This window comes from Pristiophorus japonicus, chromosome 8 (genome assembly GCF_044704955.1).
Source record: "Pristiophorus japonicus isolate sPriJap1 chromosome 8, sPriJap1.hap1, whole genome shotgun sequence".
NCBI classification, from domain to species: Eukaryota; Metazoa; Chordata; class Chondrichthyes; family Pristiophoridae; genus Pristiophorus; species Pristiophorus japonicus.
The window spans coordinates 199,758,824-199,777,212 of NC_091984.1; the positions used below are offsets into that span (position 1 = coordinate 199,758,824).

An 18,389-nucleotide genomic window follows, 5' to 3' on the forward strand; every position below is an offset into this window, starting at 1 on the left:
CCAGTGTCCTGGCCAAGATTTATCCCTCAGCTAACATCTGGTCATTTATCTCATTATCTTTGTGGAGTTTCATGCTGAGTTTCCTGTCGTCCTTTCTGAATTCCATTGGCTGCATCCCTCAGCTTCAAATATCGTTCTTTCATACCTTTGAAACCTCCTCCAGAAGATAGCGGGTCCTTTTTTAAATATGCAGATGGGATTCAGATTACTTCATCAGGACCTATTTGCCATCTTAATGTTGGCCTGCGTGCGGAAGTGACTGCGGCTTTCCTGACAGATTGAAGCTAGCTGGAGGAGGATCAGCAGGGGAAAAAGTGCCCTCCAGGTAAATTTACTTCTTTGCTGTGTTGGACTAGGAGGAGCGGGATTACTCCTCCTGTAGGCCTGCCTAGCCTGGACACTCCTCTCTTCCCCCCCCACCCCCCAGCCAATGGTCTCCAACGTGCCTGATTTTAATGGCTGGACAGCAGCTTCTCGCCTACTTCTTGACAGTTTTGTTGAAGCCTGGCTGTTAAAATTGGCTTGGCCTCTCGTTGCTGTTCTTGGACAGGCCAGTCACCTAATCGGCCAATTTCCTGCCCAAGAGTTAAAATTCCTCTTTTGGAGTCCGCTGACACTGCATTAATATTTTTCTATAGGCTTTGAGCAATCAAATGACTAGTTCAGATTAAGTAGTGTATTTATATAAAGTACCCAGCAAGAACTATTGCTTTCACTAATGCAGTGGGGTAAACTGTTTTAAAACAGGTATTTGGAATGGGTCGGCCTTCAAAAGACCAGGCTTTGTGGTCCGAATTGAATCAACAACTTGACAGAATTCCAGGATAGAGCATCAAAGTTCATTCAGTATTGGAATTAATTTGGAGAAATGGTATAAAGAAACAACCTGGTGTTCTTCAGTCAGTTGCAGTCAGGTAATTTCTTTCCAAACATTTGTGTGAAAACTAATTCGCAGTTTTCACTTGCTCTAGCTAAATGTGATGCAATGTCACAAGGTTCTACATTTAAAAACATAAACTTATGTTCTTTAGCTAGGCATGGTTGGAGGTGGCACAAGAGGTCAGCAACAGGAGCATAGTGCCATGTTGACTTGATGTCAACATCGAGTGAAATATGATCATGTGCATAATGATAACGTCAAACATTGTTACCTTGACAGTACTAATTCATATCTTCATCTCCTACAGTGCCTTCAAGCATCCAGCAGAAGAGCTTAATCTCTCTGAGGTTGCACCGTCACAGGACTTGTGCAGACCATGCACCAGCTCAGATACTTGCACTTCGATGGGACTAGTTAGAGCGATAGTTGGGTTTTCACATGATGACTTGCACTTCACAAATGAGCAAGAGCAATGGTGGTGTCAGGGACATCAGTGAAGAATCTGCGTCTGAGAGCGCAGGTCTCTCCAAGCTCTGCTGAGCTGGACGCAAATGCTGCATCACTGGGGACGTCAATGAAGGGGATACTTATTGAGCAACAGCAGAAATTGTGCGATTGCTGAGAGATTGGAGGTGTCTGCCACAAGCGTGAGTGGCATGCTGTTGAAGGCCATTACGATGATGAATTCTTCCATGGAGAGAGTGGCCAGCTGCTTAGAGCATCAAACATGGCAATCAAACGAGTGCATGGAAGCCTTCAACAAGGGCTTGCACACTCTGGATGCCACTTTAAATAGGTTGAACGATAACCTAGTCTAGGCCTTTCAGTGCTTCACTGATCTGCAACACAGTGGTAGTGAAGTGCCGCTGGGCCATGGGAGGGATGATGGCTAAAGGGGACATGGAAGTGGCGACTCTGCTCAAAGCGGTTCAACTTCTCACCCTTCTTCTTGGCCCCCCCCCACACACACACACACACCGCCTCGTGTCCCGATGACTGAGTCTACTCCTGCATATGTGCAGGTGGAGCAGTCTTTGGCGGGGCACTCACGGGCCTCAAACCCAGGGGATGTTGGCCAAGAGCAACTCAACAGTCAGAGGAGCGAACCGAGCAGCATGCCTCAACCTCTGCTGAAGCCACAGAGATTGCATCACATAGAAGCATTAGGAAAAGAATGAATAAAGATTTGTAGTTGAACAAGGGTAGGCATTTGGATGTGATACACATTTTGTACTGTTGTTAAGCCTCGTGTGTTCATTTGACGCACATAAATATCATTTTGCACCACTTTCCTGTGTTGTCAGCTCTTGGTTGCCGGCTGGCTTTTTCAATTGTTTGATGATGAATGGAAAGACCTGAATTGATGGTGACCAATGGTGGGGATTTGAAAGGGATGCTTAGTTGTTTGCAGGACTGCTTTGCTAATGGGATGGGGGCAAAAGTGGCTTTTGCATGAGGTTGTGAGATGAATGCACTATTGGAACCCAAGGCATCCCGGGCTGCAATGTGCGCCGCTGGTGGTGCATTGCCCTCATCACCTTCCGCCTCCTTGTTGTCTTCCTCCTCCTCCTCATTTTCTGAATTTCCGAGTAGGCTCTCTGCTTGGCGTCTTAGTCCTCCTGCAGGTCCAAAGCTCTCTGGGCAATGTTGTGCAGAGCGCAGCACATCATGACCATTCTGGAGACCCTAGCTGGTGTGTACTGAGGATCACTTCCAGATCTGTCCAGCACCTGAAGAGCATCTTCAGCATGCCAATAGCTTGTTTGATGATGCATCTATTGGTCATAATGGCATTCATCGCAGCGTTCCTGGGCCTCATTCCTCGGGTTTCTGAGCAGTCATCAGCCACTTTGTAAGTGGTTATCCCTTGTCTCTCAGCAGCCAGCCGGTAACTGCTTCCAAGTGCGAAGACCTCTGAGAGAGTGGACTGCCCCAGGATGAAAGCATCATGGCAGCTGCCCGGGAATCTTGCGCATACCTGCATAAAGATCTTTTTGTGATTGTACAGCAGCTACACATTTATGGAATGGAAATCCTTGCGGTTGACAAACACTCCTGGGTGATCTATGGGTGCCTTAATTGTCACGTCACTGATCCCCTGCACCTGTGGGAAGCCAGCCAGAGCCGCTCATTTTGACTTGCGTTATCGCAGGCAAACAAGCCATAGTCACCTATCTTATGCATTTGTGTGCCGCTGACTACAAGATTCTGCAAATGTCTCTGGCAGAACCGTGGAAGGATCCAGAGGCAAAAAAGTTGAGAGCGATGGCGACTTTGACAGCCACTAGTAAAGCATGGCCACCAGGCCCAGCTGGCAGCAGGTCTTATTCCAACAGGCTGCAAATACCTGCCTAGAACCGATGCGACACCCTGACCCTTCTGAGATACTGGTGTTCAGACATGTTGAGGAAGCTTATCCTCTGCCTGTAGACACTGTGCAGAGTATGGCCTGCTATGAACTGCACCTCTCTGCTGGCCATCTTGGTCCTCATCTGACATCCAATCTAAGGCAGTGTAACTGGCACCCATGCTGATCTGATAGATCAGAGCTCCAAAGTGCTACAGAATACTCCAAAGTGTGTAAAGTAACTACTCGGCACAAGTACTGTGAACATACCCTTTCCCACAAGCAGCTAAGAAATTTGCTATCAATGCTGAGTACATTGGCATAGTTCCCTCATGGCTTTAGTCTCCCCTCAATTGCCACCGTGTACTCACCTTGCTTTCACTGGCAAGTTCCAAGAAGCTCCAGAAACTTATGGACCCAAAGTTGAAGTTTAAAAACTCATGTCAATATCGCTTTAATTGAGCTATTAACATATGATAAGTGGCAACTTGCAGGTTGGAGCCAGCTTTGTGACACGCTGTCAATTTTGCTCGTTTTAACCTCCCAAACCCACACGCTCCTGTGCATTAAAATCCAGCCCTTTAACTCTGAAAAAATGACAAGCATTTCAATAAATTTGTCTTTGTAGATAAGATAAAGATGAAATGGTTTAAATTCCAGTGACCTGAACTCCTGATCAATGATTTCAGAATAGAAATTCTAAAAACATACAGTGATTAGTAATTGTATTCTTCGATTAGGCACCAGGTCTGGCTCTGAGACTAGAATTCCACTCTGGAAATATTATTTATTGGCTTATTTTTAAAAACTCTTATTTAATCCATTGTCCCATGTATTGGTACTAGACTGGTACACTCTTTATATAGCTGCCAATTATTTTCAGGTAATTCTTGTGTGACAAAGTAAAAGTTGAATTTCACTTTCTCCGCTTTTAGTTGTAGTTAAAAGCTACATCACTTCAAAATGTAGCAGATACAGTAAACACTTTGATATTTTACAAACCTGCCCGTTTAAACGCAAAACCCCAACTCTACTGCTGCAGCTGGTTTGTCTACTGAATATGCAGTGTCTTGAATATTAGCTACCTTAAGACTTCAGTGTCTGCAGCCAAAGAATTGCGTCACCGTACGACCACATTCCTTCCAAGCTCACAATCTAAAGTGCCACAATCAATTCACGCATAGATCAGAAGGTTAGATGGTTTAAGGCAGACGTTTGAGCAGTCCTTTTAGATTAAGGAAAGCAAGTAGAATCTGGTCTTTGATTTCCATGTACGTCACAATAATTTGAGTTTTTGTTTCACTGCAACTTCTAGTTAGCAAAGTAGAGCTATTTCATCCAGCTGTAAATTGAATAGGTCAAAAACCAAAAGTTCAGGTGTGAAAATTCCAATTAAAGAACAAACATTTGTCTTGACTTCTGGACAAGTATATAATTTCTCTATGAAATTTGACTTTCATTATTTAGGGTACAGCACAATGCCTCCTAGACACTGTAACTAATTATTGACCCTAAAACCTCTGTTGCAGTATTCCCTTTAGTTGGTGGGGGTATGTGCGTGTAATTTCTTTTGCTCATCAAGGTGAGGGAATTACTATGCTGTAATGGACATGCTCTTTCTTGGTGGCAGTGTATTGTATCATTGTTCTAATCAGTCACATCATCAATACATTTACCTCACCATTGTGCCTTGTTTCCTAGGTCTCAGTCTCTGGAATTCCCTCCATATAGCCCTCTGCCTTGCCACTCCCCTCTTTGACCAAACTTTGGTCACCTCATGTATTCTTTTGTTTGCCTTGGCATCTAGTTTTGTTTTGGCTCTGTCCAGCATCTTGAAACACTTTTCCATATTAAAGACACTTAATAAATTGTTCTTGTTCTTAAATCTGAGCGTCTTGAAGGAAGTTGGGAAGAAATAGCAAAGGCTTTGCTTAAAATTTTCCAAGTTACACTCAAAATGAAAATTGTGCCAGAGGTCTGTAGAGTGGCAAATATCACTCCTCTATGCAAAAAGTGAGATAGGGCTAAAAGAATGTTCTCAACCAGTTAGTCTTAAACTTTTCTTTAATTTGTTTGCGATGTAGGCATTGCTAGCAAGCCCAGCATTTATTGCCCATCCCTAACTGCCCTTGAGAACGTGGTGGTGAGCCGCCGCCTTGAATCGCTGCAGTCCTTGTGGTGAAGGTACTCCCACAGCAATGTTTGGGAGGGAGTTCCAGGATTTTGACCCAACGACGAAGGAACGAGGAACTTGTAGGTGATGGAGTTCCCATACGCCTGCTGCCTTTGTCCTTCTAGGTGGTAGAGGTCATGGTTCGGGTTTGGGAGGTGCTGGCGAAGAAGCCGTGGCGAGTTGCTGCAGTGCACCTTACAGATGGTACACATTGCAGCCACGGTGCGCCGGTGATGGAGGGAGTGAATGTTGAAGGTGGTGGATGGGGTACCAATCAAGCGGGCTGCTTTGTCTTGGATGTTGTTGGAGCTGTACTCATCCAGGCAAATGGAGAGTATTCCATCACACTTACTTGTGGTTTGTAGATGGTGGTAAGGCTTTGGGGAGTCAGGAGGTGAGACACTCGCTGCAGAATACCCAGCCTCTGACCCGCTCTTGTTGCCACAATATTTATGTGGCTGGTCCAGTTATGTTTCTGGTCAATGGTAAACCCCAGGATGTTGATGGTGGGAGATTCGGCGATGGTAATGCCATTGAATATCAAGGCACAGTGGTTAGACTGTCATTTGTTGGAGATGGTCATTACCTGGCACTTGTGTGGTGAGAATGTTACTTGCCACTTACCAGCCCAAGCCTGAATGTCGTCCGGGACACTGCCCTGAGGAACTTTCCTCCCGCTAGTTGTTTAATTGTGCACCACCCTTCATGACTGGCTGTGATGATTGACCTCCAACAACAACAACAACCATTGTCGTCCTTTGTGCTAGGTATGACTCCAGCCAGTGGAGAGTTTTCCCCTTGATTGCCATTGCCGTCAATTTTACTAGGGCTCCTTGATGCTACACTCTGTCTAATGCTACCTTGATGTCAATGGCAGTCACTCTCGCCGCCCCTCTGGAATTCAGCTCTTTTGTCCATGTTTGGACCAAGGCTGTAATGAAGTCTGGAGCAGAGTGGTCCACCCAGAACCCAAACTGAGCATCGATGATCAGGTTATCGGTGAGTAAGTGCTGCTTGATAGCATTATAGAAGACATCTTCCATCACTTTGCTGATGATTGAGAGTAGACTGATGGGGCGATAATTAGCCGGATTGGATTTGTCCTGCTTTTTGTAGACCAGACGTACCTGGGCAGGTTTTCACATTGTTGGCTAGATGCCAGTGTTATAGCTATAGTGGAACAGCTTGGCTAGAGGCACGGCTAGTTGTGAAACACAAGTCTTCAGCACGACAGCCGAGATATTATCGGGCTCATAGGCTTTGCTGTGTCCAGTGCGCTCAGCCGCTTCTTGATATCACATGGAGTGAATCGAATTGGCTGAAGACTGGTTTGGACCTCAGGCAGAGGCCGATGTGGATCATCCACTCGGCACTTTTGGCTGAAGATGGTTGCGAACGTTTCAGCCTCATCTTTTGCACTTGTATGCTGGGCTCCACCATCATTGAGGATGAGGATATTCTTGGAGCCTGCTCCTCCCATTAGTTGTTTAATTGTGCACCACCATTCACGGCTGGATGTGGCAGGACTGCAGAGATTTGATCTGATCCGTTGATTGTGGGATTGCTTTGTTCTGTTTATAGCATGCTGCCTCCGCTGCTTAGCATGCATGTATCCTGTGTTGCAGCTTCCCCAGGTTGATGCCTCATTTTTAGGTATGCCTGGTGTTACTCGTGGCATGCTTTTCTGCACTCTTCATTGAACCAGGGTTGGTCCTCTTGCTTGATGGTAATGTTAGAGTGAGGGATATGTCAGCCCGTGAGGTACAAGATTGTGCTGGAATACAATCCCGCTGCTTCTGATGGTCTAGTTTTGAGCTGCTAGGTTTGTTAATCTATCCCATTTAGCACGGTGGTAGTTTCACACAACATAATGGCGAGTGTCTTTAGTGTGAAGACGGGACTTTGTCTGTACAAGGATCAGTGCTGTTATGGACAGATCCATCTGCGACAGGTAGATAGGTGAGGACGAGGTCAAGTAGGTTTTTCCCTCGTGTTGGTTCTCACCACCTGCAGCAGGCCCAGTCTGGCAGCTATGTTCTTTAGGACTCGGCTAGCTCGGTCAATAGTGGTGCTACCACATTAAAGTCCCCCACCGAGAGTACATTCTGTGCCCTTGCTACCCTCAGTGCCTCTTCCAAGTGGCGTTCAACACGGAAGAGTACTGATTCATCAGCAGAGGGAGGGCAGTAGGTGGTAATCAGCAGGAGGGTTCCTTGCCCATGCTTGACCTGAAGCCATTAGACCTCATGGGGTCCGGATCCCATGTTGATGATTCCCAGGGCTACACCCTCCCGACTGTATTCCACGGTGCCGCCACCTCTGGTGGGTATGTCCTGCTGATGGAACAGGACATACCCATGGATGGTGATTGAGGATCTGGGACATTGGTTGAAAGGTATGATTCTGTGATTATGACTATGTCGGGCTGTTGCTTGACTAGTCTGTGGGACAGCTCTCCCAATTTTGCCACAGGTTCCCAGATGTTCATGAGAAGGACTTTGCAGGGTTGTATACTTGGATTTCCAAAAGGCATTCGATAAGGTGCCATATAAAACGTTATTACACAAAAAAAGGGTTCATAGGATTAGAGCTATAGAAACATAGAAAATAGGTGCAGGAGTAGGCCATTCGGCCCTTCGAGCTTGCACCGCCATTCAATGAGTTCATGGCTGAACATGCAACTTCAGTACCCCATTCCTGCTTTCTCGCCATAACCCTTGATCCCCTACTAGTAAGGACTACATCTAACTCCTTTTTGAATATATTTAGTGAATTGGCCTCAACAACTTTCTGTGGTAGGGAATTCCACAGGTTCACCACTCTCTTGAGTGAAGAAGTTTCTCCTCATCACGGTCCTAAATGGCTTACCCCTCATCCTTAGACTGTGACCCCTGGTTCTGGACTTCCCCAACATTGGGAACATTCTTCCTGCATCTAACCTGTCTAAACCCGTCAGAATTTTAAACGTTTCTATGAGATCCCCTCTCATTCTTCTGAACTCCAGTGAATACAAGCCCAGTTAATCCAATCTTTCTTGATATGTCAGTCCCGCCATCCCGGGAATCAGTCTGGTGAACCTTCGCTGCACTCCCTCAATAGCAAGAATGTCCTTCCTCAAGTTAGGAGACCAAAACTGTACACAATACCCCAGGTGTGGCCTCACCAAGGCCCTGTACAACTGTAGTAACACCTCCCTGCCCCTGTACTCAAATCCCCTAGCTATGAAGGCCAACATGCCATTTGCTTTCTTAACCGCCTGCTGTACCTGCATGCCAACCTTCAATGACTGATGTACCATGACACCCAGTCTCGTTGCACCTCCCCTTTTCCTAATCTGTCACCATCCAGATAATAGTCTGTCTCTCTGTTTTTACCACCAAAGTGGATAACCTCACATTTATCCACATTATACTTCATCTGCCATGCAATTGCCCACTCACCTAACCTATCCAAGTCACTCTGCAGCCTCATAGCATCCTCCTCGCAGCTCACACTGCCACCCAACTTAGTGTCATCCGCAAATTTGGAGATACTACATTTAATCCCCTCGTCTAAATCATTAATGTACAATGTAAACAGCTGGGGCCCCAGCACAGAACCTTGCAGTACCCCACTAGTCACTGCCTGCCATTTTGAAAAGTACCCATTTACTCCTACTCTTTTCTTCCTGTCTGCCAACCAGTTCTCAATCCACGTCAGCACACTACCCCCAATCCCATGTTATTTAACTTTGCACATTAATCTCGTGTGGGACCTTGTCGAAAGCCTTCTGAAAGTCCAAATACACCACATCAACTGGTTCTCCCTTGTCCACTCTACTGGAAACATCCTCAAAAAATTCCAGAAGATTTGTCAAGCATGATTTCGCTTTCACAAATCCATGCTGACTTGGACCTGTCATAGCAGCACATTTGGAAAGAGGTCACATGACATCCTTAATAATTGATTCCATCATTTTACCCACTACTGATGTCGGGCTGACCGGTCGATAATTTCCTGTTTTCTCTTTCCCTCCTTTTTTAAAAAGTGGGGTTACATTAGCTACCCTCCACTCCATAGGAACTGATCCAGAGTCTATGGAATGTTGGAAAATGATTGTCAATGCATCCGCTATTTCCAAGGCCACCTCCTTAAGTACTCTGGGATGCAGTCCATCAGACCCTGGGGATTTAACGGCCCTCAATCCCATCAATTTCCCGACTAATAAGGATTTCCCTCAGTTCCTCCTTCTTACTAGGCCCTCTGACCCCTTTTATATCCGGAAGGTTGTTTGTCTCCTCCTTAGTGAATACCGAACCAAAGTACTTGTTCAATTGGTCTGCCATTTCTTTGTTCCCCGTTATGACTTCCCCTGATTCTGACTGCAGGGGACCTACGTTTGTCTTTACTAACCTTTTTCTCTTTACATATCTATAGAAGCTTTTGCAGTCCGTCTTAATGTTCCCTACAAGCTTCCTCTCGTACTCTATTTTCCCTTCCCTAATCAAACCCTTTGTCCTCCTCTGCTGAGTTCTAAATTTCTCCCAGTCCCCAGGTTCGCTGCTATTTCTGGCCAATTTGTATGCCACTTCCTTGGCTTTAGTACTATCCCTGATTTCCCTTGATAGCCACGGTTGAGCCACCTTCCCTTTTTTATTTTTACGCCAGACAGGGATGTACAATTGTTGTAGTTTATCCATGCGGTCTCTAAATGTCTGCCATTGCCCATCCACTGTCAACCCCTTAAGTATCATTCGCCAATCTATCCTAGCCAATTCACGCCTCATACCTTCAAAGTTACCCTTCTTTAAGTTCTGGACCATGGTCTCTGAATTAACTGTTTCATTCTCCATCCTAATGTAGAATTCCACCATATTCTGGTCACACTTCCCCAAGGGGCCTCGCACAAGGAGATTGCTAATTAATCCCCTCTCATTACCCAACACCCATTCTAAGATGGCCTCCCTCCTAGTTGGTTCCTCGACATATTGGTCTAGAAAACCATCCCTTATGCACTCCAGGAAATCCTCCTCCACCATATTGCTTCCAGTTTGGTTAGCCCAATCTATATGCATATTAAAGTCACCCATGATAACTGCTCCACCTTTATTACATGCACCCCTAATTTCCTGTTTGATGCCCTCCCCAACATCACTACTACTGTTTGGAGGTCTGTACACAACTCCCACTAACATTTTTTGCCCTTTGGTGTTCTGCAGCTCTACCCATATAGATTCCACATCATCCAAGCTAATGTTCTTCCTAACTATTGTATTATCACGAATAGAGGATTGGTTAACGGACAGAAAACAGAGTAAGGATAAATGGATCTTTTTCAGGTTGGCAGGCTGTAACTAGTGGGGTGCCACAAGGATCAGTGCTTGGGCCTCAGCTATTTACAATCTATATTAATGACCTAGATGAAGGGACCGAGTGTAATGTATCCAAGTTTGCTGATGATACAAAGCTAGGTGGGATAGTAAGCTGTGAGGAGAACACAAAACATCTGCAAAGGGATAGAGATAGACTAAGTGAGTGGGCAGTAAGGTGGCAGATGGAGTATAATGTGAGGTTATTCAATTTGGTCGGAAGAATAGAAAAACACTTTTTTTTAAATGGTGAGAAACTTTTAAAGGTTGGTGTTCATAGAGATTTGGGTGTCCTTGTGCAAGAAACACAGAAAGCTAGCATGCAGGTACAGCAAGCAATAATGAAGGCAAATGGCATGTTGTCCTTTATTGCAAGGGGGTTGGAGTATAAGAGTAAGGAAGTCTTGCTACAATTGTATAGGGGCCTTAGTGAGACTACACCTGGCGTACTGTGCACAGTTTTGGTCTCCTTATCTAAGGAAGGATATTCTTTCCTTGAAGGCAATACAATGGAGGTTCACAAGATTGATTCCTGGGAACAGAGGTCTTATGATGAGAGATTGTGTAGAATGGGCCTATACTCTCTGGAGTTTAGAAGAATAAGAGGTGATCTCATTAAAACATATAAGATTCTGAATGGGTTCGACAGGACAGATGCTGAGCAGTTTAAGACCGAGATGAGGAAGAATTTCTTCACTTAGAGGGTTGTGAATCTTTGGAATTCTCTTCCCCAGAGGGCTGTGGATGCTGAATCTCTGAATATATTCAAGGCTGAGATAGACAGATTTTGGGAGTCTAGGGGAATTGAGGGATACAGGGATAGGGCGGGAAAGTGGAATTGAGGTCGATGGTCAGCCATGATCTTAGTGAATGGCGGAGCAGGCTCAAGGGGCTGTAGGGCGTACTCCTGTTTCTATTTCTTATGTTATGACTGGGCTGGGTGTGTTGTCGTGTCCGAAGCCGGCGCAGGGTGGTCCCTCCGGTTTTTATTCTATTTTACAGGATGAAATTACTAAGCATGTGGAGAAACAAGCCAGTCAGTAAGGACTTGTCCAACTTCACAGAATTCTTTTAGAAATAATGGAGAGGATTAATAAAGAAAATACAATCGATGTGATTTATAGCTATTTTGAAACAGCATTTGATAAGATACCACAAAAGAGACTTCCGGCAAAAGGATTCATGGAATGAAAAGGAATCTACCGCATGTTTAAAGAGATAGTTGGGAGAACAAAGCATACTTCTCAAATTAAGGAAATTTCTCTGAATGCTTGGTTTTCCATAGGGTTCATGTTGGAGTGCTTTTAATGATCTTGACTTTGCAACCATCTTTAGCCAGAAGTGCCGAGTGGATGATCCACAACGGCCGCCTCCCAAGAACCCATCATCACAGAAGCCAGTCTTCAGCCAATTTGATTCACTCCAGGTGATATCAAGCACTGGATACAGCAAAGGCTATGGGCCTCGACAATATCCCGGCTGTCGTGCTGAAGACTTGTGCTCCAGTAAAATTGTGAAGGCAATGGGAATCGGGGGGCGGGGGGGAAATGGAGTCATATCTAGCACAAAGGAAAGGTTGTTGGAGGTCAATCACCACAGCCCAAGGACATTGCTACAGGAGTTCCTCAGGGCAGTGACCTCGGCCCAGTCATCTTCAGTTGCTTCATCAGTGAACTTCCCGCCATCATGTCAGAAATGGGGATGTTCGCTGATGACTGCGCAGTGTTCAGTGCCATTCACAACTCCTCCGATAATGAAGCAGTACATGCCCGCATGCAGCAAGACCTGGATGACATTCAGGCTTGGGCCGACAAGTGGCAAGTAACATTCGTGCCACACATGTGCCAGGCAATGATTATCTCCAACAAGTCAGAGTCTAACCAACGCACCTTGACATTCAACGGCATTACCATCACCGAATCCCCCATCAACAGCCTGGGGGTAGCCATTGACCAGAAACTTAACTGGAAATACATAAATACTGTGGCAACAAGAGCAGGTTATTCTGTGGCGAGTGTCTCCCCTCTTGGCTCCCCAAAGCCTTTCCACCATCTACAAGGCACAAGTCAGGAGTGTGATGGAATACTCTCCATTTGCCTGGATGAGTGCATCTCCAACAACACTCTAAGCTCGACACCATCCAGGATAAAGCAGCCAGCTTGATTGGCACCCCATCCACCAACTTAAAAATTCACTCCCTCCGCCACCGGTGTACTGTGACCGCATTGTGTACCATCTACAAAATGCACTACAGCAACTCGCCAAGGCTTCTTCGGCAACACCTCCTAAACCTGCGAGCTCTACCACCTAGAAGGACAGGTGCATGGGAACACCACGTCCTCCAAGTTCCCCTCCAAGTCACACACCATCCTGACTTGGAAGAATATCGTTGTTCCTTCATCGTCGCTGGGTCAAAATCCTGGAACTCCTTGCCGAACAGCACTGTGGGAGTACCTTCACCACAATGATTGCAGCAGTTCAAGAAGGTGACTCATCACCACCTTCGAGGGCAATTAGGGATGGGCAACAAACGCTGGCCTCGCCAGTGATGCCCACCTCCCATGAATGAATTTTTAAAAAAATTGCGAGAGCGATATCAAAATTTGCTATCGACACCAAATTGAATGTAGTTAACAGCTTCAGTGATGACAAATTTTGCACACTAACATATACACCTGTTTGATTGCCATTTTGAGTGTGTTGTACAAGTAGCAGTTTGATTATACTCTTGACATTGTTACTACCAGAATATCCAAAGATATTAAAGTTAAAAATATAATTTTTGTTTTTCAGGTTTCAATGTGATCTGTTCCAAGAAATAAGATTTTCTGTAGGGAAAAAGTCAATCGGACTTTGACTACAATTAGGTGAGCGAATTTTGAATGCCACTATTTTTGGAGTAAAGTAACTGGATGTGTTAAGAATTTGGCAATTGAAGAAAATTTTAATGTAGTTTAGATCCCATAGTATTGTGTAAGTGGTATATGTAATGAGAGTTGTAATTTCAAAGTATTGTTTTGTGGGAATAGTTCAAGAATCAAAAAGGCCGAATTTCAAAATAGATGCAAAACCTCAGAATAATTCAGGAGAATCGGCTTCTCCATTCTGTTACCCATCAGCAATTTTCAGCATTTCAATTTCCCAGCATTTCAGTTGGCTTTAGGATTCCACTGATCTCTAAGCATGCAAACAGAGCTACATCTTGCAGCAAACTGTTCTGTTCCCCAATAAAAAATGAAAATGTTGGATATACTCAGCAGGTCAGACAGCATCTGTAGAGAGAGAAAGAGTTAACGTTTCGTGACTTTTCGTCAGAACTGGAAAAAGTTAGAGATGTAACAGATTTTAAACAACTGCAGGAGCAGGAAAGGAGTTGGGGAGGAAAGAACAAAAGGGGAAGGCCTGTGATAGGGTAGAAGGCAGGAGTGATTAAATGACAAAAAGATATGATAGTACAAAACAAAAGGAGATAGTAATGGGACAAGTAAAGAAACAAATGATGAGTCTAGAAGAAGTGTAAATGGGAATGGCAGAATCATCATCAGCTACCATGTGGCAAAAAATAGGGGCAGAGGTTATGGTCTGAAATTGTTAAACTCTATGTTCAGTCCAGAAGGCTGTAAAGTACCTCATCGAAAGATGAGGTGCTGTTCCATGAGCGTACGTTAAGCTCCGTTGGAATAATGTAAGAAGCCAAAGTCAGAGTGGGATTGGAGCAGAGAATTAAAGTGAAAGGCGACAGGAAGCTTGCGGACTGAACGGAGGTATTCCGCCAAGTGGTCACCCAATCTGCGTTTGGTCTCCCCAATGTAGAAGAGACCTCATCATGAGCAGCGAATACAGTATACTAAATTGCAAGAAGTACAAGTAAATCGCTGTTTCACCTGGAAGGAGTGTTTGGGGCCCTGGACAGTGGGATCAGAGAAAGTAAAAGGGCAGGTGCTGCATCTCCTGCGCTTGCACAGAAATGGTTACTACCTTTATAACGTAGAACTCAAACTGGTTTGTTGTTTGCCCTTCAGTTGGCCTCCATAAAATGGGACTGCACATGGTCTTCATAGGCAGCTTGTCGGCTCTCTGGAAAGGTCCTTTGGCACACTGGACACTCGCGAACGAAGTGCTTCAGAATGTGCTGCTCGAAATCAAAGTCCTCCAGGTTGAGCGGGAAGATGACCTCACACACTGGGCACATTTGGGGCTGATTGAGGAGTGGACGAGGGTATGACGGAGGGATCGGTCCCTTCAGAATGCTGAAAGGGAAGGGGAAGGGAAGATGTGTTTGATGGTGGGATCTTGTTGGAGGTGGCGGAAATGGCGGAGGATGATCGTTGAATGTGGAAACTAATGGAATTAAAGGTGAGGACAAGGGAAACCTATCATGGTTCTGGGAGGGAGGGGGAAGGGGTGAGAGCAAAAGTGTGGGAAATGGAACGGGCACGGTCGAGGGCCATGTCAACCACGGTGGAGGGGAATCATCGGTTGAGGAAAAAGGAAGACCTATCGAAAGAACTAGTATGGAAGGTAGCATCGTCAGAACAGATGCGACGGAAATGGATAAACTGGGAGAATGGATTAGAGTCCTTGCAGGAAGCAGAGTGGGAAGAAGTGTAGCTGAGAGAGTCGGGGCTTATTGTGGATGTTTGTCGATAGCCTGTCCCCAGAAATGGAGACAGAAGTCGAGGAAGGGAAGAGTTGGAGATGGACCATGTGAAGGTGAGGGAAGGGTGGAAATTGGAGCATAGTGAATGAAATTTTGTAGTTCAAGCATGAGCAGGAAACGGCACTGATAGTCATCACTGTACTTCGTTCAGTTTAGTATACTTTATTCGCTGCTCCCAATGTGGTCTCCTCTACATTGGGGAGACCAAACGCAGGTTGAGTGACCGCTTTGCGGAACACCTCCGTTCAGTCCGTAAGCGTGGCCCCGAGCTTCCACTTTAATTCTCCGCCTCCACTTCCACTCTGATCTCTCTGTTCTCTGCCTCTTGCACTGTTCCAACAAAGCTCAACCTAAGCTCAATGAACAGCACCTCATCTTTCGATTAGGCTCTTTACAGCCTTCTGAATTGAACATCGAGTTCAGCCATTTCAGATCATAACCTCTGCCCCTATTTTTTCACATGGCAGCTATTGATGATTCTGCTATTCCCATTTACACTTCTTCTAGACTCATCTTTTATTTCTTTACTTATCCCATTGCCATCTCCTTTTGCTTTGTACCTGCCACTTCTCACCCCAGGGCTGGATGTTATCCAGGTCTTGTTGTAGGCTAGGCTGGTATGGACTGCTTTAACATCACAGAATGCAACTGAACACTGTGGATTCATCAGCAAACAGCTTTACTCCTGATCTTATGATGAAAGGAAGGTCATTATTGAGGCAGCTGAAGATGGCTGGGTGGAGGTGGCTTTTGTGAAGAACTCCTGCAGTGATGTTCAGAAGCTATGATGACAGGCCTCCAACAATTACAACCATCTTCCTTTGCATCAGCCATGATTCCCGTCGCTGGAGGGTTTTACATTTGACTCCATTAACTTTGCTAGGGCTCCTTGGTGCCATAATCAGTAAAATGCTGCCTTTATGTCGAGGAAAGCTAATCTTGCCTCTCCTCTGACATTCAGCACTTTCGTACTTGTCTGGACAAGATCAAGGTTGTGATGAGATTTTTCCGCAGAGTGGTTCTGGTGGAAGCGAACTGAGTGCCGATGAATAGGTTATTAGTGAGACGGTATTTTTTGATGGCACTATTGACTGTTCCTTCCATCATTTTACTGATAATTGAGAGGAAGCTGATCGGAAGGCTTAGATTTACTCAGTATTTTGTGGATAGGACATACTAAAATCTTCCATGTTATTGGGTATAGGCCAATGTCATAGCTATACTGGAACAGCTCCTCCTCGTGAAGGCCTGTCCTAAATGGTTCAACTCTGCTACCTCCCTTGCAGTCATTTTAGAAATTACTGTTTTCCTTTCCCTTCCCTGGCTCTATTTTCCTTTCCCTACCCCAACAATGCTCCCCTAGTTCCAAGCCTATATAACAACCACTGCACTTCAAAGTAATTCATTATATATGGGTGCTTTGAGATGTGAAAAGGAACTATATAAATGCAGTTCGATCTTTTCTATCTGAGTCCTAGGCATATTGGGGTGCTACTGCAGACCTGGTGAGTTTAAATGGGTGGACAGCCTCCGGACCATTGGATTAAAGCACAGAAGCAGTTGGAACATCAGCTTGACAGTCTGACCGAGGCTATGTGCCATCTTAAAACTCAGGCTATCCCCTGTAACATCCTGCTGTCCCCTGATTCAGACACAAGCAGTGCTCTCTAACCTGCAAAAAAATACCAACATGGCAAAAGCTCTTAACCCATTTTCTTTTCATTGTGAGGTCCTCCTATGCTCCCTCCACTCGAGCCTTGTATCTCAGACCATTGCAATCCAGATCTTCATTCTTAGCCCCTCTGCCTATTGCCCCAGTTTCTCATGAGTAAAAAGCAAATAACGCCGACGTTGAAAATTTAAAATAAAGATGGTAAATGGTGGAATACTCAGCGGGTCAAGAGCATATGTGGACAGAGAAACATAGGGTTAATGTTTCAGATTGATTACCTTTCATTAGAACTCTCTCTCACACGCATGTTTTGTAGTGGTTTCCAGGCTTGCTGGGACGAGTTCATGACCTCTAGTCTACTACAATATCAACAAAAATCTCACAACCAGAATACAAGGCTGCTGTGGTGGAACCCCAACCATCAACCCCCTCCAGAGCTTGAGCCTTGCTCCCTCCCAGCTCAGGCTCTAAATCTCTGTTTCTCTTACACCAATGCACACTACAGGATAAACTCCCCTGCCCCACCTTAGAATCCATTAGCACGCCCTTACCTTATCAGAAAAATGTAAAGATACAAATTCAGTAAAAGAACCACACAGACAACCCGAATCATACAGAGGAGAAAGGAGGCAAATGAAAGAACCAACATACTGGGCCCAAGTTACGGGCCGCACCTAGAACAGCGCAGCCCCGACCTGGACGACCGTTTTTCGTGCCCAAAAAATACCTGCAGATTCTCCGGCTCCCTGAAGGTCCTTTGCAGCTCGGTGCAGCGCAGCACGAGCTGTGGGGGGGCCGGGGTGGAGCCAGGTCCCAGCGCTGAAATCAGTGCTGGGACTTCTGCACAGGCGCGACAGTGGGTGTGCATGTGCAGTAGCTCCAGGGCCAGAAACTGTGTGGGAGGGGCCCGAAGCACGACGCCCCTAGCCCTGACCGAATGGCCTCACTGGGGCTGCGTGGATCAGGCTGCACCTCCCTCATCCAGGTCCTGCTCTGGCTCAAGCTGTCTCTCTCAACGCCGCCCCCCCCCCCCCCCCCCACCCCAGCTCAGACGACCCCCGAGCTCCCCCCCAGCTCCCGCTCCGACGCCCCCCGCACAGTTCCGACGACCCCCCAGCTCCAGCTCCGACTTCCCCCGGCCACCTACCTATAAACTCCTTCGGCGGGGCCCGCCCGCCTGACATCTTGCTGGGGGCGGGCCCCGCCTAAAGTCCTGGGCCCGGCTTCTTCACGTCAGCTGGGTCCGTTCAGCCTCCTTCCCTCCCTCCCCCCCCTCCTCCCTCTCTCCTCCCCCCCTCCTCCTCTCTCC

General features: G+C 46.0%; 1 protein-coding gene across 12 annotated transcripts in view; it reads left to right on the forward strand.

Annotated features, from left to right (window-relative positions):
* mtmr3 (myotubularin related protein 3) overlaps positions 1-18,389 on the forward strand; it is a 155,531-nt gene that overhangs the window by 42,635 nt on the left and 94,507 nt on the right. For 10 of the 12 annotated variants that reach the window (XM_070887752.1, XM_070887751.1, XM_070887756.1 and 7 more), the window contains 2 exons: positions 748-914; positions 13,542-13,615. The gene's annotated coding sequence lies outside the window, so the exon portion shown is untranslated. The remainder of the gene's footprint in view (positions 1-747; positions 915-13,541; positions 13,616-18,389) is intronic. The other 2 variants (XM_070887754.1, XM_070887753.1) reach the window with 1 other exon arrangement.